We start from the raw sequence: 27,376 nt of genomic DNA, 5'->3' as shown, positions 1-27,376 counted from the left end.
TATCTCAAATGCAGGGCATATGTTTGGACCTAGCAATTAAGTCACTGGCTACAATGCTTGTATCACATATCCAACTACCTGAGTGTGATACCCAGCTCTGAATCTGTAATGCAGCTTCTAGCTAACACAGGCTCAAGGAGGCAGCAGTGGTGACTCAAGTAATTGGATTCCTGCCACTCATGTAGGATTCCTGGACTGAATTACCACCCCCCAGCCAGGAGCCACTGTGGGCATTTGCAGAGTAAACCAGTGGACAGGAGCTCCCTCCTTTTGTGCCTGTCTCTTTATCATTCAAATAACAGAAGATCTCAAATTCTGGTGAGCTTTTTGATATACATGTAAAATCTTTGAGCACCTCAGACCAACTTCTATACACTGGGTACTTGCTTGATCCACTGAGTGCACGATTGACTTGCAGTCTTAGGAGAAAAAGAAGTCAGTCAGAATTGCCTTCTTATTTATTTCATTCATTTCATCCAAGTGTTCCCTGAAAGGGAAAACAGCAGAAGATGAGGATCAGTCACTTTTCCAGCCAAGAAGGAAAGAAAAGCCAGTTTGCTAAACACTCAAGCTGTGGAATACAATCAAAATTCAGTGTGATTCCTAATGTTTACAAACTATTATGGTTCAAAAAACTTTGTCTCTCTATATGCCAAAAAGAAGCTGTTATAAGAAGCAGCAATGAAACTCCCTCAGCAGGAGAAAAAGATTATGAACTCAAGTCTTTTTCTTGCATTTCCTACAAAGATTTCTCTGCTCAAACTGGGCATTGTAGCCATAAAAAAATAAACGATGCTGCCATTCCAATTAGATGCTGTCAATTTTGAATTCCCTTAAGGGAAACCCATTTATTTAAGTGCAAGCAAGGTGCATAGAGAAAAAGAAAATGTTAACAAGGGTCTGTGAGGCTTTAATTCCTAGGGCAGTCTCTGGAACACTGAACTCAATGCAACGGGAAGTGGTCTGTGAAAACAGCAGTCTTTAGAAATGGCATTGCCATCAGCACACACAAGAGTGGGCATGCAACAAAATATATGATGAGGTTCCTCCCACAGGATGATGCAGGAAGTATACAAATTGGCACCCAAAGAATGGGGTTCTTATAGTCAAGTTTTTTTTTTTTTTTAAGATTTATTTATTTGTTTGAAAGACAGTTACACAGAGAGAGGAGAGGTTTTCCATCCTCTGGTTCACTCCCCAGTTGGCTACAATGGCCGGAGTGCACCGATCCAAAGCCAGGAGCCAGGAGCTTCTTCTGGGTCTCCAATGTGGGTGTGGGGGCCCAAGGACCTAGCCCATCTTCTACTGCTTTTCCAGGCCATAGCAGAGAGCTGGATCTCAAATCAGCATCCATATGGGATGCCGGTGCCTTAGGCCAGGGCGTTAACTCACTGCTCCACAGTGCAGGCCCCTTACAGGCAAGGTTTGATCATTCCTTCAGAGCAAAATTTGATAGCTGTTTTGGAACTGAAACTCTATGCTTCTTGCACACTTCCTTCCTTATTGTTACTCTTTACTGTGTTTATCTTGTTCTTTCATGGTATTTTATATACCTTGGAGAAGTAAGGTGCTCATGATGAGCTACACTGGAATTTAGGGACTTCTCTTTAATGTGAATGCAACAATTTATGTAATTTTGAGGTCATATATCTATGGCAGTAGGGTGGGGACTGTGTTTATTTAATGAGAAGGATACACATCCAGTTAGCAGCCACAGAGGGAGATGATGGCAGACACTGTTGATTAAGTAATCAATGTTCTTTATTATACTGCTGGAAAAAAATTTACCACCTCAGATCAGCTTGTATCTGGAAGATGTCATGAAACAGTAGCGTTTAATGAGATGTAAGAAAGAGCAAGTGGGTGGACGTTTGAGTTAAAGATAATAAAGGATTTGTCATTCAGGCTTCACCCTTTACCCTTCAGCTGCCTTCTAGCTGAATTAAAAGTTTGATGACTAACAGAGCCAGATCACTCTTATGAACTTGAGAAAAGGAGCCATGCTCTAAGGATGGTGGAGCATACAGCTGAGGAAGCCTAGCTCTCTGATGGGATGGTGGAATCTCCCTGAAGTAGTAGACTTCTCAACTCTAAATAAGCAAGAAAAATAAACTTCCTGATTGAGTTGAGCCAGTATTCATTGTGTTTCAAGCTTTGCATAGTCAATTACATATATCAAACAAGGTACTGAACAATAGTTAAGTCCAGAAAATTCTTTACCAAAGAACAATTTCATATACTTCTTCAAATCATGTTTATGGAGTTTCCACCTTTTGCAAATACACTCCTAGAGAGTGAAGTTGCAGCCTGGAGAAAGAAACTTTGAATTCAAAGATCATTGAATGTAAAAATCAGAACTTTTCAAAGCAGTTTAGCAAGATATTATACTGAGATGATATTATATTGAAGAGGTAGGATGACTTTTGTATATGTCCAGTTAAAAGGGATGTTTGTTCTATCAGAAAATATTCAGTTACGAAAGTTCCATTCAGGGGCCAGTGTTGTGGCATACTGGCTTAAGCTGCCACCAGCTGTGCCAGCACAATACAGGCACTGGTTCGAGTTCCAGTTGATCCACTTCCAATCCAGCTCCCTGCTAATGCGCCTAGGAAAGAAGCAAAACATGGCCCAAGTGCTTGGGCTCCTGCACCCACCTGGGAGACCAGAAGAAGCTCCTGGCTGCTGGCTAGGCGTGGCTCAACCCTAGCTATTACAGCCCTTGGAGAGTGAATCTGTGAATGGAAAATTCTCTCTCTCTTTCTCTCTCTCTCTCTCTCTCTCTCTCTCTCTCACTCCCTCCCTCCCTTCTTCCTTCCCTCCCTCCCTCTTTCTTCCTCTCTCTCTCTCTCTGTCTGCTCCCTCTCTCTGAAACTCTGCCTTTCAAGTAAATAAATAATCTTAAAAAAAAAAAATACAGTTTGGACCTGGTGAACTTATTTGTCCTAACAAAACATTTAAGTGTTTTTTTCTATAATACCGATGAATAGTATTTGTTTTCTCTCTGCAAATATGTGTTAACTATTAAGTATTACATATGTGTAAATGGTTAGTGTGAATAAAATAAATGTTTTTGCCATGACATGTGTCAGCCCTTGATTTATAAATCCTGCTCTTAAAAATAAATTGTTATTTTAATTATTTGAGAGGAGGGGGCGAGAGAAAGAGAGAGAGAGAAAGAAATAGGAATAGACACCATCTGCTTATTCATTTCCCCAAATGTCCCCAGTGGCCCTCCAGGCCGAAGGTGGCAGCCCAGAACTTAGTCCAGGTGTCCCACTTTGCTGGCAGGGACTCAGCTGATGGAGGCATCACCTCCTGCTTCCTAAGGTTTGCATTGTCAGGAATACAGGATACAGGAGTATTAACTGACACCTTAACTTCTAGGTCAAGGCCTAATTTGTTTAAAAAAAACAAATTACTGCATATTTTGACAATTCCAGTAAGTGCTTATATACATTTTTCAACTATCCTTTTATTTTCTTTTTTGCTTATTTATTTAAGCATTGGATACTTTTTTTTAAACTAGATTTATTTATTTATTTATTTGAAAGTCAGAGTTACACAGAGAGGAGAGAGAGAGAGAGAGAGAGAGAGAGAGAGAGAGAGAGAGAGAGAGAGATCTTCTATCCACTGGTTCACGCCCCAGTTGGCTGCAATGACCGGAGCTGTGCCAATCCAAAGCCAGGAGCCAGGAGCTTCTTTCGGGTCTCCCATATGGGTACAGGGGCCCAAGGACTTGGGCCATCCTCTACTGCTTTCCCAGGCCATAGCAGAGAGCTGGGTTGGAAGAGAAGCAGCCAGGACTAGAAATGGTGCCCATATGGGATGCCAGCGCTTCAGGCTAGGATGTTAACCCACTGAACCACAGCGCAGGCCCCGCATTGGATACTTTTATGAATTAAATTTTACACGTTTTATATTTTACTACAAATATGACCATACAAGTAAGTTTAATTTTATGATGCAGATGTCCTCCAATTTTATGTTTGAATTACACCCCTACTTCCGACAAATTGAATCAATTTTTGAGCATGGTAGTAGATTTTTCAATGGCATGAAAACCATATTTTGATTCTTTGATAGAATAACAGACAACACATATATGGAAGGGGACTTAAAAAGTTAATAGAAATGTGCATTATGGAAAAAATATGAATTTCAAAAACATTTTGCTCTATAATAAATATTCATTTGTTAATTTTTAGTTATTTGAAAAACTTAAAAATAATATGGCAATACATGACAGGATACAGTTAGATATTTAAAAACATAATCTATGTTTAGAGAGAATAGAGATGTGTTTAAGAACAAGGATCTTGGTGCCAGCGCTGTGGTGCAGTTGATTAAAGCCCTGGCCTGAAGCGCCGGCATCCCATATGGGCACCAGTTCTAGTCCTGGCTGCTTCTCTTCCATCCCTGCCATCCTTCGCCTGCAGTGCCGGCACCCCATATGGGCCTGGTTCTAGTCCCAGTCTTTGCTCCTCTTCTGAGCCAGCTCTCTGCTACGGCCTGGGGAAGCAATAGAAGATGGCCCAAGTCCTTGGGCCCCTGCACCCATGTGGGAGACCCGGAAGAAGCTCCTGGCTCCTGGCTTTGGATTGGCGCAGCTCCGGCCGTTGCGGCCATCTGGGGAGTGAACCAGCGGATGGAAGAGCTAGCTCTCTGTCTCTACCTCTCTCTTTAACTCTGTCTTTGAAATAAATAAAATAAATCTTTTAAAAAAAGAACAAGGATCTTTTATATAAAAATATATAAAAACCTCAAACATTTAACATTTCTTTATGTTGAAACACTCATTCAAAGCCCTTTCTCTGAGCTTTAAAAAACATGTAGCATATTATTGTTATCTCTGGTCACCTTACTGTGCGTTAAAATTCCAGAATTTCTTTTACCTGTCTAATTATAATTTAGTACTGATTCATCAACCTTTACCCCCATCTCCATCCTCTCAGCTTTTCATTAAATCCTAAACAAATTGTTAAGTTTTGTCATTGAGCTGTGCTTTCCAGTTATTCTGATTCAGTTTGAGAAAGCAAAGTTCCTACATTAACTGGCTCTATCTCTCTCCAAAATAAAATTGTTCATGTTTGCACTGTGTACTTAAGCTGCCCACAGGATATAAGCAAATTTGTCAAACATTAAAAAATAGCTATGGACTCCACACCTACTTCATAACACAGATTCCTGAGTATAGATTTAAAAGGTTGTGAAAGTACTACAGGATATCATGGGTAAGAAAAATTTATTTGGGTACAGTGTCAGTCAAGTTCTAAAGATATTCTTGAGTAAAGTGCATGAGTAAGATAAGAACAACAAGGACTTATTTAAAAACTGTTTAGGGGCCGGCATTTGGCACTTTAGTTAAGCTATTGCTCGAGATGTCTGCATCCTGTATTTGTGTGCTTGGGTTGAGCCCTGGGATTGGTTCAGATTCCAGCTTTCTGGTAAAGATCACTTTGGGAGGCAGTAGATGGTGGCTCAAATTCTCGAGTCCCTGCCATCCACCTATGAGACTCCGATGGAGTTACTGGTTCCTGGGTTTGGACCGGCCCATATCTGTTTTTGGGGAATGAACCAGCAAGCTGAAGATCTATATCTCTGTCTCTCTATTTTTCTGTATCAAATTAATAAATATTTTTCTATTAAGATGAATCTGATTATGTTAAATATGTGCAATTTTGTGGAGTTTTGGCTCACATTTGAATAAAAAACTTGTTTGCTCTTATAAAGCCGTGTGACTCTGACTCTAGTTGGTACTAATAGACTAATAGTAATCTTCCTGCTACTATATATTCTCATGCAAGAACCATTTCTCTTTCTTGATACATATGAAAATGTATTTTAAAATAGATGTGTTTAAAAAAATTCAAAATTATTAGTTTACAACCAGTAATAAGCTATGTTTCTGTCTAGACATTTAGAATGTGTTGGCCTAGCATGGTTTTGATACTTTCATAACACTCTATAGAAAACAAGATCAATGACTATAAAATGACATTTCACCGGGGAAGGAATGTGTAAAGTGGTGTTAAAGCCCCTTCCTGCTTCATTATTTTATAGTTTCTACTGTACAGAACCCTGACATGCTGCAGGAAAAATCTGCATGGAAAATCCTAAAGATTAAAAATAGTAATGTCGTACATATTTAATGCATTGTCCAATGACAGCCAGAGTCTATTCAAATGTCTGTCTTCAAAATTTTACTCATGAGTATGTACTGCATAAAAGAATAACTTGGATGCCTCTGCTTCCCAACTTTTAGTGCATTTGATAAAATCCATAAATATTTTCTCCTAAAAAAGATATTTTATGAATTAATTCCTTGGATGAAGATAATTGAAACTCTGTTCAAGGTATTACAAAGAAAGTGTTTAAAATATAAATTGCTTTAGGCACATTTGGTCATTGCTTTCAATTTCATTCATAAGCTAAGAAACTTTTTATAATTGTTTGGCTTCTGTAGTACAATTAACTGAGTTTTGCTGATGATAACAGATACCATCTGAGTCCATAGAGTTTTCCTATTAGGATTAAGAATGAAGTCTACCTTTGTCAACATAATGTCACTATGTGATCCAGTAAAATATTCTCAAGAAGCTCTGACTTTACCAATAAATAATTTCACATTTTGTTTCATGAAATTAATTTATTTAAATTACAGTTTGTTCATGCAAGCAAACAGCTTACTTATTAAGCAACAGTTATTATTAGAGATCCTTGTGTTCAACCACCCACCTTGAGTTATTTGAACCCAAATCTCAAATCCTGTTCCAGCATCCCAAGCACTGTGTTGACCCTGTTTGTTTTATGTTCTTTGCAAACATCTGAACTGCTATGTGTTACCAAATTTGGAACTCGAGTCTGAAAACCTAAGGGCACTGACTGAATATTCATCAAAACAAAATAGCAATCCACAGATACCTTAAGCAAAATATTTTTTAAAAATAGGCTGATAATGTACTTTTTTAAAAAATTTATTTGACAGAGTTAGTGAGGGAGAGATAGAGAGAAAGGTCTTCCTTCCCTTGGTTCACCCCTCAAATGGCCGCTACGGCTGGAGCTATGCCGATCAGAAGCCGGGAGCCAGGTTCTTCCTCCTGGTCTCCCATGCAGGTACAGGAGCCCAAGCACTTGGGCCATCCTCCACTGCCTTCCCGGGCCACAGCAGAGAGCTGGACTGGAAGAGGAGCAACTGGGACTAGAACCCATATGGGATGCTGGAGCTGCAGGCAGAGGATTAGCCAAGTGAGCTACTGCACTGGCCCCAAACAAAATATTGCCATCCTAATATATACAAAATTTTGCCTAAGACTTGAAAAGCTGAGAGAGATTTTTGGAAATTAGTACATTCAAAAGCACCTGTGTGTATGGCAAAATTTAGAAATCCACAGCTAGCTAAAACAACACATGTGCTTAGAAAGGCCCTGAAAATGAAACTTACAACTTGACCTAATTTGTGTGTTCATTGCAAAGATGTCTAAGTAGTAGCATGTACAGCCCAGAGGCATCGTGCAAATACTAGGGTGGATGTTTGATCTTCTTTGTGGTAGTGTAGGTTTGTTAATCAATGGTTGCTTGTGTGTGTGTGTGTGTTAGCATTGAAAGAAATCTTTGTCAAACAGTTAAACACAAGCTAAAGGAATAGGTAACTATGTCAATGATGACATGATTATAGTCTCTGCAAAGCAAATTTTGGAAGAAAAAAATAAACAACGGTTTCAAGACTTGAAACCAAGAACAACAACAACAACAACAACAACAAACAGTTATGGAAAGGATTTCCTGTCCACAATTATATTATCATATTCAAATGTACCATTTTATACATACACCCCCATACGTGCATACACCTACACAAACACACACTCCTGTACAGCATAGGTATACAAGGAAACAGAAAATATGGTACATTCAAAGGAATCAAATAAATGATAGAGGTCTTGCCTGAGGAAGCCCAGACATTGGATTTAACTGTCAAAATATTACTAACCCTTAAATATGCCCAAAGAACGAAAAGAAAAAATAAGAGCAAACAACTATATCATGAAATGTTGAACATAATGAGAAAAAGAGAAAGAAATCATCAAAAGAAAGATTATGTGTACAGAGAGAGGTGAGAGAAATCATCAGAAGAAACAAAAAATACTGATATTGAAAACAAATAAACTAAGCTAAAAAAAAAATACAAACTGACCACAAGCTAAAATATTGATCACAGGTGTTAAATAGCAGTTTTCAGTAATCAGTGAATTCGAAGGTAAGGCAATCAAAATTTTAAGTCTTAAGAGCAGGGAAAAAAAAAGAATTTGTAAAAGAATTTCAAGTGCTTCTAAGTAAACAAAATGTGACATTCACATGCAATGGCATATTATTCAGGGATAAAAAGGAATTAAGTGTTGATCCATGCTTACAACATGGGTGAACTTTAAATCAATTGTGCTAAATGAAAAGGTACATTGTTAAAGATCCAGTCATTTGCTGTGCTATATGGCATTCACAGCATCTGATCACTTGTATTAAAGACTTTGTGCTAAGGTACAGTGGATTGGAAGTTAAATATTTTATTCATCTCTGGAATTTAAAAATGTTTTGAGTGCTCAAATAAGTGCTTGAAAGTTGCACATAAATATTGGAGACATTTTGAATGATTTAGTCCCTATAATACAATACAGTTTTGTCATTACAAAATATTTTTCTCTATTTCCATTAATGATTATTAAAGGCTATAATTTTGTTATGGGAAAACATTCATAACACAGTATTTTCTGTTAATCCTTTCTAATGTTTACAATTAATGGTATTAATCATATTATGATATAATCATTACATATTCATTTCTAATTTTTTTTTCTTTTTGTTTTAGACTTTGTCACAGGAATTAGACTTTGAACAGATTATTATCAAGCCCCTTCTGTCAGGTTCTATTTGCCTCTCAATCAGAAAAATTACTTGTAGCTTTGACAGCACCTTTCTTAGCACATCTAATAATGACTCTGTCCTTTGTTCTAGACCCTGTCTAGCACACTTGGGCCTCATTCCTTTGTAATCATAACCTCTACCACCAATGGCTCTACTCCCAACCTGTGTGTACTGATGGTCCTCTTCTCCACTTAATGCTGTATAATTGTTCAAATCTGGTAAATGCCACTCTTAGGATCATTGGTTACTATCCTCACCCTGTCTTTTATGACCTTGTCTAAATATGATCAGAGTCGGTAAACTTGGAAGGCTTCCATAGCCTTGGCAACTCATGACGACAGCCTAGGATGGTTACTGGCACCATAAACTAGAGTGTCAATTTGTTGGGTCAACAACAGGAGCCACTGTGCACTTGCTCCTGATGTGGGATCTCTGTCCTTAATGTACTGTACATTGTGACTTAATGCTATAACTAGTACTTAAACAGTATGTTTCACTTTGTGTTTCTATGTGGGTGCAAACCGTTGAAATCTTTATACTAAATTGATCTTCTGTATATAAAGAGAATTGAAAATGAATCTTGATGCAAATGGAAGGGGAGAGGGAGCGGGAGACGGGAGGGTTGTGGGTGGGAGGGAAGTTATGGGAGGGGGAAGCCATTGTAATCCATAAGCTGTACACTGGAAATTTATATTCATTAAATAAAAGTTAAAAAAAAAGAAATTCTACAGCTCTACATATGCCTTGAAAGATAATCTTAAACTGTGCAATGTTTATCATTACTGTGGTCTGTAGTTTCTCTGTTATACACATCCTGATTCTTTCCTTATGTAGTCAAAAGTGAAGGACAAGATGGATGAGAACTCACACTCCATTTGTAACAGGTAATTGGCCAAAGGCAGTCAACAACAGGCCTGCTATTCCCAGGGCATTCTGTATTTTCTGACTTTGGTTCATTAGCCTTGAAATCTAATAATCATCAGAATGAAAACTGAGTCATAAATCAATTAATGAAAAAATATTTCCTATTGATGGTTTAATTATCCTCTTCCATGTACAAGACACTTTGTCACTAAGATAATTATAAATTTACCATATGAGGGAAAAGGATCATCCCCCCACCAAGAGAGGAGTTAACTACACCACACCACCTGCTGTGTCCCACGCCTGCCCAGTCTTCATACATCTGTGAAATCATCAGCAATATTTTTGATAAACAGGAGGATTTTATAACCTTCTCCAGAATATGATCAATTTATCATTACATGATGATTCTAAGAGAACAAAAATTAGTAGGTATAGTCCATGCAGCTGAAATCTCTTTTATATTATGTCTCTGGCAGAAGTGTGATCTGGACATCTTCTGAAATGAACAATTAGTGTTGACTTTCTATTCAGCCTTAAGATTCTCAGTAAAGATGAACAAATTCCAAAAGTACCAAGTGTCTGAAGAACAATATCTCACTTGCCATCCATAGCCCTCTCTTATAGTTGCCTTATATGTGTACTTATTCCAGATGTCAGTCACAGGGCCCTAAATGTCAGCAACAGCTGGGGCTGGGTCACTCCAGCAACACCATCCAATATTACCTGCTGTAAAAATGAGAGATGAACCCCACTTCCCACCACACACCTATGCAAAGCTAAAGCTTCTATGTTTGCTCTGGAACCAAACACATTTTTCTCATTTAGATCTGATTTTCATTCCAATGTTTCTGTTCTATGTGTAACTTCTTTCTCTCTATTTTCTTCTTCCCATAATCATGGAACTCTGCCCAAATCCCACATTGCAAGGTCATTACATTTTTCTTCCCTTCCCAGCCAAACAATCTAGTAAGTTTATATATCACATTTTACTTATTCAATTTACAATCATAACAACTCTTAATAATTGGTTTTCTCTCTCAATCCCTTGAAGGAAACAATTCTTGAATAATCCCCAAGAATCTCATCCATTTAGCAAGTGAAACTGGTAGTACCTAATTAATAACCAGTTGTTTTTTTTTTTTTAAATCTGTTCATGTCCAGATTATCACCACTCTGGTAGTTCAGGCGGGTAGTTCAGGGGAAACCTGTTGAGGTGAAATGGATACTATAAGAAACAATGACCTGATCAGCTCTTGTCCTGACTGTTGATGTACAATGCAATACCTTATCCTTTTTAGTATTTTTGTTGTTGTTGTTGTTCTAGTACTAGTGGTTGAACTCTGTAATTAACACACAATTATTCTTAGGTGTTTAAATTTTAACTGAAAAGTGATCCGTGTTAAATATAAGAGTGGGAAAAAGAGAGGGAGGAGATGTACAATTTGGGGCATGCTCAATCGGACTTGCCCCAAATGGTGGAGTTAGAAACATGCCAGGGGATTCCAATACAATCCCATCAAGGTGGCATGTACCAATGCCATCTCACTAGTCCAAGTGATCAATTTCAGTTCACAATTGATGACTCTGATAGGTCTAAGAGTCAAAGGGATCACACAAACAAGACTAGTGTCTGCTAATACTAACTGATAGAATCAAAAAGGGAGAGAATGATCCAACATGGGAAGCGGGATACACAGCAGACTCATAGAATGGCAGATGTCCTGAACAACACTCTGGCCTCAGAATCAGCCCTTAAGGCATTCGGATCTGGCTGAAGAGCCCATGAGAGTATTTTAGGCATGGAAAGCCAAGACACTCTTGTGTAAGTCTTAACAGCTTACCTCTACAACCCCATTCATCACCATTTTTCCATCTCTTATTCTGCTAGAACTGTGCTGTCTTTTTGATTTTTGCTTCTTAGAACAAAACTCTTGCAGGATGTGCAGTTCCCTCTGCTTGAAATATTATTCTTCAAATGCATTGCCTTGAATTTGCTAACTCCTCCTGTGAGTATTTCAGTTCTCACTATAACCTTTGCGACTGCTGCACCTCATCTCTGTTTTTTTACATCATAACTATCAGGTAATCCTGAATACATTGTTCTTTTCATTCTAAAATATTTACCAGTCTTGCCATTGTTTGATTATTTCTGTCTTATAGCACAGCTTCCATTACTATTCTTTAGACCTAGTAGCTAACAAGGCCTCTGCCACTTAGTAGATGTTCATAAATATGCATTGAATGAATCAATGAATGAATGCATAATGAATGATGTCACACAGAATGCCACTGCAATTCAATCAGAGATAAAATGACTATAGTTTTGGCTTACTGGGAATCAAAGAATCTCTTGTTAGTTAAGCAAAATTCTGTGCCATTTCCTTCTTCATGTCTTTATTTAAATGTTGTATTTTGTTTTCACAAGGACCGAGGGATTTGACTCCTTATCTCTCTTGTGTAAGTGTCATCAAATATTTCTTTGATTTAATTATAAGCCAATTGTAAAGTTAAGCATTCTTCATATTTTTAACTCCTGCTATATCTAAATAATCCTACATATCTTTTGAAAACATGTTTTTACTAAATAGCTACAGATATTGACTTTGTTCTTTCAAAAAAGAATTCAGAAATGAACTAAGAATTCCTTTGAAATTATTATAATTCCTTAGTGAAATTTAAAAAGTGGCTAGGCCTGATATATTGAATTCAACCCCCTTTCTCATTTTGGCCTTTATTCTCATGTAGGATAGATTCATTTCTTAATAATTCATCAACTCAATAAATAGTCAAAATGTACAAAGATGCAACTTAGTCTACTCTGACTTGGCTTATCCTGCTTGTGTTTCTTTAGCTGAAGCTCCGATCAGTGTGTTAGACTCTACTCCTCAGACTTTTAGCCCAGGGAAGATCCCTGAGATTTTTATTATTACTCAAAAACAGCTGCTCAGTGTTCGCTTTCAGCACAGGCTCATGAGATACACCTTTGACCCTGGATGGTAAAGATAACCATTCAGTCCTAGAAGTCATATCTTTTTTTTTTTTTTAATTTTTTTTTTTTTTTTGACAGGCAGAGTGGACAGTGAGAGAGAGAGAGAGACAGAGAGAAAGGTCTTCCTTTTGCCGCTGGTTCACCCTCCAATGGCCGCCGCGGTAGCGTGCTGCGGCCGGCGCACCGCGCTGATCCGATGGCAGGAGCCAGGTGCTTCTCCTGGTCTCCCATGGGGTGCAGGGCCCAAGCACTTGGGCCATCCTCCACTGCACTCCCTGGCCACAGCAGAGAGCTGGCCTGGAAGAGGGGCAACCGGGACAGGATCGGTGCCCCGACCGGGACTAGAACCCGGTGTGCTGGCGCCGCAAGGCGGAGGATTAGCCTGTTGAGCCACGGCGCCGGCCTAGAAGTCATATCTTTAACACTCCTGGAGTGACTTAAAGTTCTGTCTCTGCAAGCTTGCTCTTTGGCTATTTATATATTTTGCCTTAATATCTTTGTCCACAAATTAATTAACTTTCATTTCTGATCTACTGTTCTAAGTACAATAAAATGTGCTAATTTAACTGACACACTTGCTCTTACTTACCAAAATCAATCAGTATCTAACTTCTCCTTTTACAAAACTTTTATTCCCTATTCCCTATTTTTACCCCATTTGGTTTCTATTTATTCAATAAAACCATGTCTATTTAATTTGTGATCAAACAACTGATAAGCTTATATCCAATTAAACTCTATAACATATAACATTAAATATTATATTATATATAAGTAATGCATTCTATTATGTTATATAATAAATACTAAATCCATATATTTTATATATGTCATATAATAAATAATATAATATATAGCATAATATGTGTTACTGAGATTGAGTTCCAATCATGACTCACTTCCCTACACATATTTATCCTGTATCACTGTGACAAGGGGATGAGCCTTCTAGAATTAAGCTCTCACATTAGAATTGCCAAAATACCTTAAGCATGCAGAGAAACAAATGTTTACCAACCAATGAAGAAGGTTATCTCTTAGGAAAAGGAAGATCAATGCAAAATGTTGTTAAGATCCAACTAAAGGACTATCTTAATGCTTGTCTCTTTCAAAGATTGCTTTAAGTCTGTTCTGAGTTCAGTCTGACCCTGAAGTGACTTGAGACTTTAAATGTACTGCACTGCACTTTGAAATGTGATTCTGATGATGCTGATCTTTAAGGTCAAAGACTGTGTGTTTGAAACTCTGCTAAGCATCATTCATGTTAGGCTATGTTAATCTTTATTACACTTCAATGGAATTTCACAAGGCCTTCTACACTGATGTACCATAAGTAATGCTTTACTCATGGAAAAAAATTAGATAAAATGGATTTTTAAAAAAGGGAGAAATTTAAAAAAAAAATGAAATTGCACTGAGATGCCTTGCTTCTTATCTTTTTTGCTCCTGTCTTCCTGGTTCTGTCATTTTACTTCTTTAGTGTACTAGATTGGGTGATATTGCTAAATATCTCTGAAAAAATACCTATTGAAATAGTTTACCAATTCATTTCTGATTATGCTATGTTTAAAATCCCAATGGTGACTTTCAAACAAAGCTCAAATGCATGATTTTTCTATATGAGAATGTTAGCCCTTGGCATCTGCCTGTGTTTTTAGCATTGTTATTTCTATGTTCTCCTGTCCATTATAGGATGATGTGATTCCAACTACCTCATGCTACACAAACATGCTGGGTTTTCCTTTCTCCTTTTACCACCTGCTGATTTTTCTCTGCTTACAGCCCTGTTCCCTTCTTTCCTGTCTTAGATAATGATGGACCATTCATTCTTTTCCACTCAGAAACATTTCCTAAAATAATCCCTCTCCCATTTCAAACTGAGGTTGATAACTCTCCTGTGCACCTGTTAAGATGCTCTAATTTACACTATATTATTCTTTATTATACTCCTTTTGTCTCATGGACATGATGTGGGTCACAGAAGCTTTAGAGAACAGGGGCACTGCCTTAGGTATTAGTTTCAAATAAATATGTTGTATCCAAATAATATTTATTGAGTGTAAAAATGATGGCATTTATAGTGATTTATCAAAACAAATAGGTTATCCAGATATAATTTAATTGCAAAATTACTTATTCTATTTAAATTGTGAATAGGTACTTCCATTTACATTTTACATGATATGGCCTACAGTATCTTTTAAAAAACAGATTCACTTATATATTATTTATTTGAAAGACATAGTGACAGAGAGAGGGAGATGGAGAGAAAGAAGGGGGAAGAAGGGAAAGAGAGGGAGAGAGAGAGAGAGAGGGAGGGAGGGAAGGAGAGAGAGAGAGAGAGAGAGAGATTAATTGAGATTCCATCCACTAGTTAACTCCCCAAGTAAGTGCAACAACAAGGGTTTGAAGCCAGGAGCCAGGAACTTTAACCAGGTCTCCTATGTGGTTGTAGGGGACACAAATTATTGGGCCATCTTCTGCTGCCTTCCCAGATGCATTAGTAGGAAACTAGAGAGGAAGTAGAGCTGCTGGGAGTCAAACTGGACTCAGTTTTAGCCAGCAGGCATCACAAGTGGTAACTTAACCTGCTGTGCCATAATGCCAGCCCCAGTCATCCGTATCCTTAAGTCAGATTTTGCCTGGGATAATGAAACATGGATTTTAATATATAAAAATGAACATATCCTCAAACTGCACGTAATTATATTAGGTGCATCACTCTTCACTTGACTCAATAGTTTTAAAGTGCTTGTTAACCTTTCAAATTAAATTTTTTCATATCAATTATACTTAACAAGGAAATTTTTATCTTTCCCATTTTAAGTATCTTTAATTAACTCCATTATTCATTTTGTGTTTCTCTCATAGTAGCTAGTTAGCACCTAAAAACTTTTCTAGGGCTTGTTCAATGAGATAGCTAAAAGATAAGATAAATTATTTCCATACTTAAATTCTTTGTTATACAGAAACTTTATGGCTGTATTGATAAAAATGTAAAAACAAACCCCTACCTTTAAAATAAATTCTTTTTGTATTAACTTTCTTCTAACTACATTGCTGTTTTTAGATAATAAGACTGTGAGTATTAATAACACTATTTCTTATAAATTGCTATAATGTAATATACAGATAGTGAGCAGAAAACTGGAGGCCCATGACTTTATTTTAAACTAAAACTCTTCATTTTGTTTTTACAATTTTGCTGTGCTGTATTTTTGCCTTGTTTCTTATTCTTTATTTTAAAGAATCATTGGGCTTCTCTAATGAAAACATCTACGTGCCTGCAAAATTGCATTTTGTGGGTCAAATTTCAAATGAGTGATAATTATTACTTTTATTTGTGACTTTTATTTCCACCAAGCTCCTAGCATATTGGTTGCTTTTTAATTCCAAAGTTTTCCCATTTAATGCCAACTATAGGGCCTTTGCACATTTCTTATTCCTGACTGTAAATGTTAAAATGAGTGCATTCCTTTTTGTCATTCAAATCTTGGCTTATATATCGGTTCCTTATGAATCACTCATCATTCTTTCGTAAGAATCCATCATAATGCTTTGTATAACATTCATATAGTGGAACCTAAGTGTTTTGTAATTCAACTTTCTTTAGGAAAGAGCAGAAGGATATTTTCCATGTATTCTATATGCCACTTCTAGAAATAGGAAAGAGTACAAAGAAGCAGAAGACTAGATCTGAGAAAATGACAACACTGCTGCTATTTTTGATGTCAACGTGGGTGAGAAAGAAGGGAGATCTCAAAGCTTATAGACAGGAATTCACTGACAACTTCATGGACTGAAGGTTGAAGACAAGTCTAGCTAATGGACATGGTAGTTGTCAGCATAGACACTTGACAATGAAGACAAAATGAGCTCTTCAAGGAAATGGAGTTTAGGCCAGCACCGCGGCTCACTAGGTTAATCCTCTGCCTGCGGCACCAGCACACCAGGTTCTAGTCCCGGTTGGGGCGCCAGATTCTGTCCTGGTTGCTCCTCTTCCAGTCCAGCTCTCTGCAGTGGCCCGGGAAGGCAGTGGAGGATGGCCCAGGTCCTTGGGCCCTGCACCCGCATAGGAGACCAGGAGGAAGCACCTGGCTCCTGGCTTCAGATTGGCACAGTGCACCGGTCACAATGTGCCAGCCGTAGTGGCCACTTGGGTGGTGAACCAACGGAAAAAAGAAGACTTTTCTCTCTCTCTCTCACTGTCCAACTCTGCCTGTCAAAAAAAAAAATGGAATTTAGATAAAACAATATTTTCTAAAAAGAAATCACAAATATTTTTATGCTTGTGACTAGAGACATAGTAGAAATAAAATAAAATAAATACAGAAGATATTATATCTATGCACATCCAAGTATTTGGATGGAGATCCTTACCTATTTTTTTTTAAAGATCTTGTTCTTGTATTTCAGTAACAGCTTTGTCTCTTTCAATAATTTCCTTCTCGGACAAAATGTGACCTGCTTCTCTCATCCAGTGCTGCAGTTTCCCTGGCATTTATCTTTTCATTTCAGACCACCCTAAATGTGACAGATCAACTGGATATGCTTCCAACACCTCATTTGGAGCAATTCAGAAAAAACAGCCAAATATAAGAAAAAGTTCATGGAATCAAACAACATGAATTCAGTATCATCTTTCAGGTCAATATGTGATTGTTTCCAGAAACACACATACATACACACACACACACACACAAATACAATGTATACCCAAAAATAAATATAAACATATGGATATTTATGAAGATATAAATAAATGTAATTTTTCCAGTTGCTATCTGATTTAAAATGTTGAAACCTTCTATATACACCTTTCTTACCAAAGTATATAACTTGCACTTTCTTCTCAGACACTGGTGCATATGACATTTATTGCCACAGCTCCTATCATGCTGGTTGTCTTTTAAACCTCAAATTATCTAATTTAATGCCAATCGTAGAGTCTTTGCACAATTTGTTATTCAGGACTACAAATGTTAAAATGAGTACATTCCTTGTTGTCATTGGAATCTTGGCTAATATATCAGTTCCTTGTTGATTGCTCATCATTCTTTTGTAACAATCCATCATAATGCTTTGTGTAGCATTTATCAGTGCTCTCTAATTCTCCTTACTCTAGTCTATTGTGTTATGAAGTTTCAAGCAAATAACACATGATAAAATATACAACCTATTTACATAGTTTTAATAGTTTTTGTTACATTTTAAAATTTAATAATTTTTCAATAGAAATAAGTAGAAAAACCACTATTCTACAAGAGTGTAGACAAGGGCCATAAATAATCTCAGAATGTCAATTTTTCTCATAAACGTTACATTTTTTAGTGGAGGTTAAACTTTTAATGTAAAGTCAGAGTATGTCATTGAAAAAATTAAGGAAAAACAAGAAAGGAAGGAGGAGGGAGAGTGGGAGCAAGAGATGGTAGGGTGAGAAGTATCATTATGCTCTTAAAGCTGTATATATGAAATACACAAAACTTGTTCCACTTACATAAATAAATTTTAAAAGCCAATAATAGTTTAATTATACTATAGTTAGAAATGTGAAATGGCTGTGTGTCCTTTAGTACTTTTGACATACCTTTATAGCCTATCTAAAACAGTTTATCACAATGTTGAGGATAATTTTTATATATACATGTATTAAGATCAGAGTAATGTAACTACTTTAATTAAAAGCTGAATCCTATGATATCTTCATTCCAAAGTGTCAATGTGGCATCATGTGGCCAAAATACATCTTTTGACAACAGTTTCTTATTCATGGAAAATTTCAGTTTGTATTCACAATAAAATAGTATTAAATTTTAAAAATTAACAATTTTTAATAATTTGCTTGTATAAAGCATATATAATATCTTCTTTTTTATTTATTTATTTTTTGACAGGCAGAGTGGACAGCGAGAGAGAGACAGAGAGAAAGGTCTTCCTTTTGCCGCTGGTTCACCCTCCAATGGCCGCCGCGGTAGCGTGCTGCGGCCGGCGCACCGCGCTGATCCGATGGCAGGAGCCAGGTGCTTCTCCTGGTCTCCCATGGGGTGCAGGGCCCAAGCACTTGGGCCATCCTCCACTGCACTCCCTGGCCACAGCAGAGAGCTGGCCTGGAAGAGGGGCAACCGGGACAGGATCGGTGCCCCGACCGGGACTAGAACCCGGTGTGCCGGCGCCGCAAGGCGGAGGATTAGCCTGTTGAGCCACGGCGCCGGCATTATATAATATCTTCTTATATTTGTATATGTGGAAGTTAATATGTTGGTAATCTAACAATTGTGAGACTGTCATATCATTTGGTACATAATTATAAATATGGCTTCTTGAATAATATCTACATGACAATATACCCTTCTTTCCCCAAGTATGATCATTGCTCTGTAGTTATTTCTAGAGCACAAGGTCCATAAGGATCTAAATATTCTGTGCTTTATTGAGTGTATAGATGCTAAATATCTGTTTCTTGAATGTTAATGAATTATTTGACGTGTTTCATATAAAACTATTTGTTTATTAACTGCCTAACATCCTGAAGAGTGAGTTCTATACAAAATATTTTTGCCTGTCTTCTTCACAGATTTATCTCTTGTGTGTAAACAGTGGCGGCAAATATAGAAAGTATAAAGTTTTATTTAAGTAATTCATCTATCACAGAAGAAGCAAGTAGTATTAAAGATTATCTACAGGGTTATATTTTTCTGATGTCATTTAGCAGCAGTAAAAAAACTCCACTTAATCACCATATATCTGATATGCTCTATATACTTGAAGGAATGCCTTTGAAAATCAATGTAAGATGATACAGAAAAATAGTAATTCTTAAAGTCTGAGCACGCGTTTGCACAATAGTTGAGCTGCCACTTGGGATGCCCACATCCCATATTGAGTGCCTGGGTTTGAGTGCCAGCTTTGCTCCCAGTTGCAGCTTTCTGCTGAAGTGTACTTGGAAAGCACTAGGTGATGGCTCAAGTAATTAGTTCCCTGCCACCCATGGGAGAGAACCAGATTGAGTTTCTTGCTTCTGGCTTCAACCCAGTTCAGTCCTGACCATTGTGGGCTTTAGCGAATGAACCAGCAGTTAGGAGACTGACTCTCTCTCCCTCCATCTATCTTTCTCTCTCTCTTTCTCTCTTCTTTTCCCTTTCCCCCTCCCTCCCCCTTTCCCTGAAATATCTTTCATGTACACATTAAAATTAAAATATGCATAACTATCAATTATACTTTAAAAAGTTTATTCTGGGGTAGTCATTTGGTATAGCAGTTAATGATGCCACTTGGAACATTCGCATCTCATAATGGAGTGCTGGGTTCAAGTTGTGACTCCACTCCCAGTTTCACCTTCCTGCTAATCCACATCTCGGTGATAGATCAAGAACTTGAGTTCATGCCACCCAAATGGGAGATCCCAATTGAGTTACTGGCTCCTGGCTTTTGTAGCCCAGCCCCCACTGTTGTGGGCATTTAGGGGAGTGAACAGGGAATGAGAGATCTCTCTCTGCCTCTCTAACTTAAAAATAAATAAAAATATTAAATAAATTTAACCTAGGAATAAAGTTAGTTTAGGGCAGAAGAAAATAAACAATTTAAAAATTCTTTCCAAAATTAGAAGTACTCCATATTTTTTAATAATTATTTTATTTATATGAAAGAGTTACAGAGAGAAACAGAGCCAGAGAGAGAGAGAGGTCTTCCATTCCTGTGGTTCACTCCCAAACAACCACAACGGCCAGAGCTGAGCTGATCCGAAGCCAGGAGCCAGGAGCTTCTTCTAGGTCTCCCACGTGGATGCAGAGGCCCAAGGACGAGGACCATCTTCCACTGCTTTCTCAGGCCATAGCAGAGAGCTGAATCAAAAGAGGAGCAGTCCGGACTCGAACTGGCACCCATATGGGATGCTGGTGCTGCAGACTGGTATTTTAATCTGCTGCACCATAGCACCAGCCTCCAAAGTACTCCATCTTAAATAGGATAAATTAAGAGAAAATAAAGGCCCTTCAAAGTAGAAAACATGAAAAAATTATATTTCTACCTTGTATATAAATAAATGAAAACTCTTTTGTAATTAGTTTGTGTTTTTTTTTAGTTTATGTATTTTTAATTATAAAAATATTTGTATTATGGTAAAGGTGAGGTATACAGAATGCAAGACAATATAAATAAGACTGTAAAAATCAATATAAGACAATATAAATCAATCAGAATATCATTGTGTGCTTATAACCACAGTTAATTATTCTCATGCTTTTTTTTTTTTTTCTGCACTATAAATGTGATTTCATTCAAAGCTGGATTCTCCTCATTTTAAGATGTAGAAAAGATTGGATAACATTGGTTCAAATTCGCATTGTCTTTCCATTACAAAAATCCAGGATCCTCCCCATGACTTCTGGCAATCTCTACTAGCTCTGATTTCAAGCTTACCTTTCTTTTTTTCCTATTATACTTCATTTGAAATGATATGAAGAGAATTACACCTTAAAAGAACAGAAATCCAATTAAATGGCCAAAAGATTTTAATAGACAACTCACAAAATTATTTGAATTTAGAATAAGCATGTAAATATGCACAAAATTAGCCTTTCATGATATGCAAAGTTAAAATAGTATAGCATGCAGTTATACAGTCACTGTAGTGATGATAATCAAAAATATTGAGAGAAACAAGTGGTGGTATAGAACTTTTACACACTGCTGGTGGAAGAGGAAGTTTAAAAAGGCACAACTATTTGGAAGATTACTTGAAATTATTTTTGTAGATAATCAGACTATAAAATATATTTTATATCATTAGGTATTATAAAAAGTTATTTATGTCATGCACATACTTTCTCACACAACCCCAAACTTTCAGTTTTAGGTAATAATTAGTGAAAAGTAAAAGTTTCTTTCTGTTCAAATACTTTCATATGAGCATTCATAGCAATATGAAACCTTGAAGAGCTAGGTAGGTAAATGGGTCATCCACTGTGATTACTATAATGATTATAGACGAAAAATAAAATAGCAACCATTGATCTACTATCTGGTGGTTCATTCCTCAAATGCTTGCGACAGCTTGGGCTGGGCCAGGCAATAAGCTAGGAGCCCAGAACTCAATCTGCATCTTCTAGGTAGATGGCAGGGAACAAACTACTTGAGCTACACACACAGATTCAGGCCACAAACCAAGGACCCCCAATGCGGGATGCAGGTATCACAAGTGGCATCTTAACTACTGCACCAAAAGCCTGCCACACATCACTGGTTTTAATATTAATATTGAATGATTTTTTGATGTCTTAGTAACCTTAATAACTTTGTTTACTTAATTTGGTCACTATACATGGTATACTTATGTTGAAATATCATACAATATGACAAAAGTTTGTAAATTTAAAATACTATTTAAAAAAAACTATAGCATTTCATACAATATGGAAGTTGGGAAAAGATCCTTTATTTTTTTAAAAAAAGATTTTATTTATTTATTTAAAAGATAGTCACAGTGGTGTGGGATAGGGCTCGGAGTGACAGAGACTGAGAGAGAAAGACAGAGGGAGAAAGATCCATCCCCTATCCACTGGTTTATTCCCCAAAATGCCTGCAATGGCCAGGGCTGAGCCAACTGAAGCTAGGAGCCAGGAGCTTCATCAAGGTCTTCAAGGTGGGTGACAGGGTCATCTTCTGCTGCCTTGCCCAAGCCTAATATGGGATGCTGGCATCACGGGTGGTGACCTTTCCTGCTATGCCTCAACACTGGACCCTGGAAAGGGTCCTAAATATATTATTAGCTCATACCTACTGTCTATTTATCAGAGGTGCTATTGTAATAATTGAAGTATTGCGTTAGATAAACAGAAACTAACAATCCCCAAGTTGATCTGTCTTAACACTTAGTTATTCCTTATGCTGTCCTGAAAATAGTCATGTCACCTTTTGGGGCCTCTGTTAGTCATCTGTAAAATTAAGATTCTAATATCTCTCTCACAGAATTATTGAAAAGCTTCATAAATATGTAATATTGGAATATGCTAAATTTTCTGAGAACTTTCATTTTTGATTTATTTTTTGTTCCAAGACATGGAATCTAGCACGCTCAATCAGTACTCTTCTCCCCATCCCACGTCATGCTTATTCTTGAGCATGATGGTTGGTGTGTTTCAGAAAATGAGCTTCAATTAACAGAGCTCTGTGTGTGATGCCTTCGCCTTTTGGGGTTTGCCTTTTTGGAGTCCTCAAGCTGTGACTGGTAAGAACTAGAACGAACTTCCCTGAGTTTGAATTCAGATTTCTTCAGTTTCTCACACTACTAAACTATGGATATGCTGAATAATAGGGTTGTTCCGTGAGTTTATAGATACCTGATTGATCATTAAGAAAAGTGCCCTATTTTTATATCATAGGAGTTTCTGTAGCCTGAGCATCTCACTTTTCTAAGATTTAGGATGCTGAAGGGAGTATATGTATCTTTTGTGAAGTTGAGAAGAGTTATTGGTAATTCAGACATATTTAGGCATACATGGAATTCATATATATCTATATGTACTTCCTTAAATTCATTCATGGTTTCATAATATCCAAACTATTCATATACCTAAGCATGCACATTTCTGTATCATGAGGCTTGACGTCTTAGAAAGTATTTTCTTGGCTGGCACCACGGCTCAATAGGCTAATCCTCTGCCTGCGGCGCCGGCACACCAGGTTCTAGTCCCAGTCGGGGCACCGGATTCTGTCCCGGTTGCCCCTCTTCCAGGCCAGCTCTCTGCTGTGGCCTGGGAGTGCAGTAGAGGATGGCCCAAGTGCTTGGACCCTGCATCTGCATGGGAGACCAGGAGAAGCACCTGGCTCCTGCCTTCGGATCAGCGTGGTGCGCTGGCCATGGTGGCCATCGGAGGGTGAACCAACGGTAAAGGAAGACCTTTCTCTCTCTCTCTCTCTCTCACTGTCCACTCTGCCTGTCAAAAAAAGTATTTTCTTTTTTTCTTCAGGATTCAATTGATTGTCAGTTTCCATCAATATATTTAGCATTTAAATTTATATTTTTGATTGAGAATAATTTGTAATGTTTTTTTGCCAAGTAATTCAGAATTTGGTGAATTTCTGTTATTGAATTACTTGTTAAGTAATTCAGAATATTTAAAATACTTATGTTATTTTATTTGAAAATAAAAGTTACAGAGAAAGAGAGAAGAGAGAGGGAGAGAGACAGAGTGAGAGAGAGATCCATCTTCCACCTGCTGGTTTACTCTCTAGATGGCCACAATGGCTGGGGATGGGCCAGGTCAAATTCAGGAGCCATGAGCTCCATCCAGGTATCACACATGGATGACAGATACCCAAACACTTAGACAATATTCAGCTGCTTTTCTCAGGCCATTAGCAGGGAGCTGGATCTGAAGTAGAGCAGCAGTGATAGGACAGATGGGATGCTGGCTTCACAGGCAGCGGCTTAACCCACTGTGCCACAATACCGGCCCTTTGTGAGCCATTTTGAATGTTTTTCCTTTTTTGAGATAATCATGAATTATAATGTATTTTGTACAAAGAAAAAAAATAATTGGTCCATAGATTTACTTTAAACCTTTAGTAATTAAAATGCATTAGCTTCCTGAAATAGTTTCCTAGTTGTTGGTATTTACCTAATATAGTTTTAATTTGCTTATTTGAAAAGGCAAAGAAATGGGAGGGGCCGAGAGTGAGAGTGAGAGAGAGAGACTTAGAGAGAGCCCCTGTCTCCTAGTTAATTCCATAAGTGTCCATAAACACTGAGGATAGATTAGGGCTGAAGCCAGCTGCTGGAGTGCAGTCCAGGTCTCCCTTGGGATTGGCAGGAAACAGTTACTTGAGCCGTTACCGCCTTTTCCAGGATCTACATTAGCAGAAAGGGGAATTCAGAGCTGGAGCCAGGAATCCAATCTGGGTACTCCAAGGTGGAAAACGGGAATTTTAACCACTAGTGTAAATACCCCTCCATGTGAAATAAAGTATAAATTTCGCTTTTGATTTAGAAATTTCATAACATTAAGATTAATTAACTGAAATTGAATGTACACTCTTCCTTAAAGTTATATCACATTAAGCATTTTGTGTCACCAGGACACATTTGGATTGTTCATGTTTGCTTTAATTTATTTACATAATTCTTTGGAAGATTAAATATACTTTTCAAGTTGCTTAATTTGCAACCAATATGCAATTTAACTACAAACTGAGTTTTTATATACTATTTGAGGTCTATGTCAAACCCATGTGACTATACAGAATTTCAAAATTGCTTGACTAATTCAGTTTTGTAGCCTTTCCAGATATCATTCTAACTCCCTAACCCCAAATTTACCAGATAATATTATATTAGAAAAACATGCAACATCTATGAAATCCATTTAATTTAGTCTAACTCCTTGTAACCCAAACAAATTTCTGTTAGATTAGGGATATCAACAACAGGAGTCACTGTGTACTTATGTCTCATGTGGGATCTGTCCTTAATGTGTTGTCCAATGTGAAGTAATGCTATAACTAGTACTGAAACAGTATTTTTACACCTTGTGTTTCTGTGTGGGTGCAAACTGATGAAATCTTTACTTAGTATATACTGAATTGATCTTCTGTATATAAAGATAATTGAAAATGAAAAAAAAAACTTGGTGTTAAATTGGAAATAGCTTAGAAAATTAATCAATTTTTTAAAAAATATCATGTAGGATCTCTGTCCTTAATGTGCTGTACATTGTGATTTAATTCTATAACTAGTACTCCAACAGTATTTTTCACTTTGTGTTGCTATGTGAGGGCAAACTGTTGAAATCTTTACTTAATATATACTAAACTGATCTTCTGTATATAAAGAGAATTGAAAATGAACCTTAATGTGAATGGAAGGGGAGAGGGATGTGAGAAAGGGGAGGGTTGCGTGTGGGAGGGAAGTTATGGGGCAGGGAAGCCATTGTAATCCATAAGCTGTACTTTGGAAATTTATATTCATTAAATAAAAGTTGAAAAAAAGAATGATAAGAAAGAAAATGGTAAAAATACAGATAAATGTGAAAAAATACTGGCAGATGAATAAAAGTTTTTATTTTGTGATATAATTAATATTCAAAAATATAATGGGCAGGGAGTATAAAATTGTCATTGAAATGTTTTTTCTGAAGCATAATTAATTCATATATATCAAGATTCATAATTCAATTATCAAATATGTATGATTTTCATTTTCTGTTAACTTTTTAAAATCTTTGTGTGTTTGGCCTTGCTATATGCTTTGGATAACTTATATAAGAAATGATTTAATAAATATATCTCATTTTAATTATGTATATCATGAAATAGGAAAAATGAAGCTATAGTTTTTTAATTATATTTCTCTGCTTATAATTTTACTACACATAAATTTTCTAAAATCCCTGTTTATGGTGTCAGTAATCTCCCTAGGCTCTAGTAATGAGTTGCCAAGGCTATGGAAGCCTTTATGGTTCGTCAACTTCGATCTTATTCCGACAGGGTCAAAGTCAAAGTGGAAGTTCTCTTCCCCCTTCAGAGAAAGTTACCTCCTTCTTTGATGGCCTGTTCTTTTCACTGGGATCTCACTCGCAGAGATCTTTTATTTCGGTCTTCTTCTTCTTCGTTTTTTTTTCCCAGAGTGTCTTGGCTTTCCATGCCTAAAATACTCTCATGGGCTCTTCAGCCAGATATGAATGACTTAAGGGCTGATTCTGAGGCCAAAGTGTTATTTAGGACATCTGCCATTCTATGAGTCTGCTGTGTATCCTGCTTCCCATGTTGGATCGTTCTCTCCCTCTTTGATTCTATCAGTATTAGAAGACACTAGTCCTGTTTGTGTGTTCCCTTTAACTCTTAGACCTATCAGTGTGATCAATTGTGAACTGAAGATGATCACTTGGACTAGTGAGATGGCATTGGTACATGCCACTTTGATGGGATTGTATTGGAATCCCCTGGCACGTTTCTAACTCCATCATTTGGGGCAAGTCCGATTGAGCATGCCCCAAATTATACATCTCCTCCCTCTCTTTTTCCCACTCTGATATTTAACAGGGATCACTTTTCAGTTAAAATTTAAACACCTAAGAATAATTGTGTGTGAGTTTAACCACCAGTACTAGAACAAAAACTACTAAAATGGATAAAGATTTACATTATACATCAACAGTCAGGTCAAGAGCTGATCAAGTCACTGTTTCTCATAGTGTCCATTTCACTTCAACAGGTTTCCCCTTTGGTGTTCAGTTAGTTGTCGCTGATCAGGGAAAACAAATGATATTTGTCTCTTTGGGACTGGCCTAATTCACTCAGCATGATATTTTCCAGATTCCTCCATCTTGTTGCAAATAACCGGGTTTCATTGTTTTTGACTACTGTATAGTATTCTATGGAGTACATGTCCCATAATTTCTTTATTCAGTCTACTCTGGATGGGCATTTAGGTTGGTTCCAGATCTTAGCTATTGTGAATTGAGTTGCAATAAACATTAATGTGCAGACGGCATTTTTGCTTGCCAAATTAATTTCCTTTGGGTAAATTCCAAGGAGTGGGATGGCTGGGTTGTATGGTAGGGTTATATTCAGGTTTCTGAGGAATCTCCAGACTGACTTCCATAG

This window comes from Lepus europaeus, chromosome 17 (genome assembly GCF_033115175.1).
Source record: "Lepus europaeus isolate LE1 chromosome 17, mLepTim1.pri, whole genome shotgun sequence".
NCBI classification, from domain to species: domain Eukaryota; kingdom Metazoa; phylum Chordata; class Mammalia; order Lagomorpha; family Leporidae; genus Lepus; species Lepus europaeus.
This window is presented reverse-complemented; position numbering follows the sequence as displayed.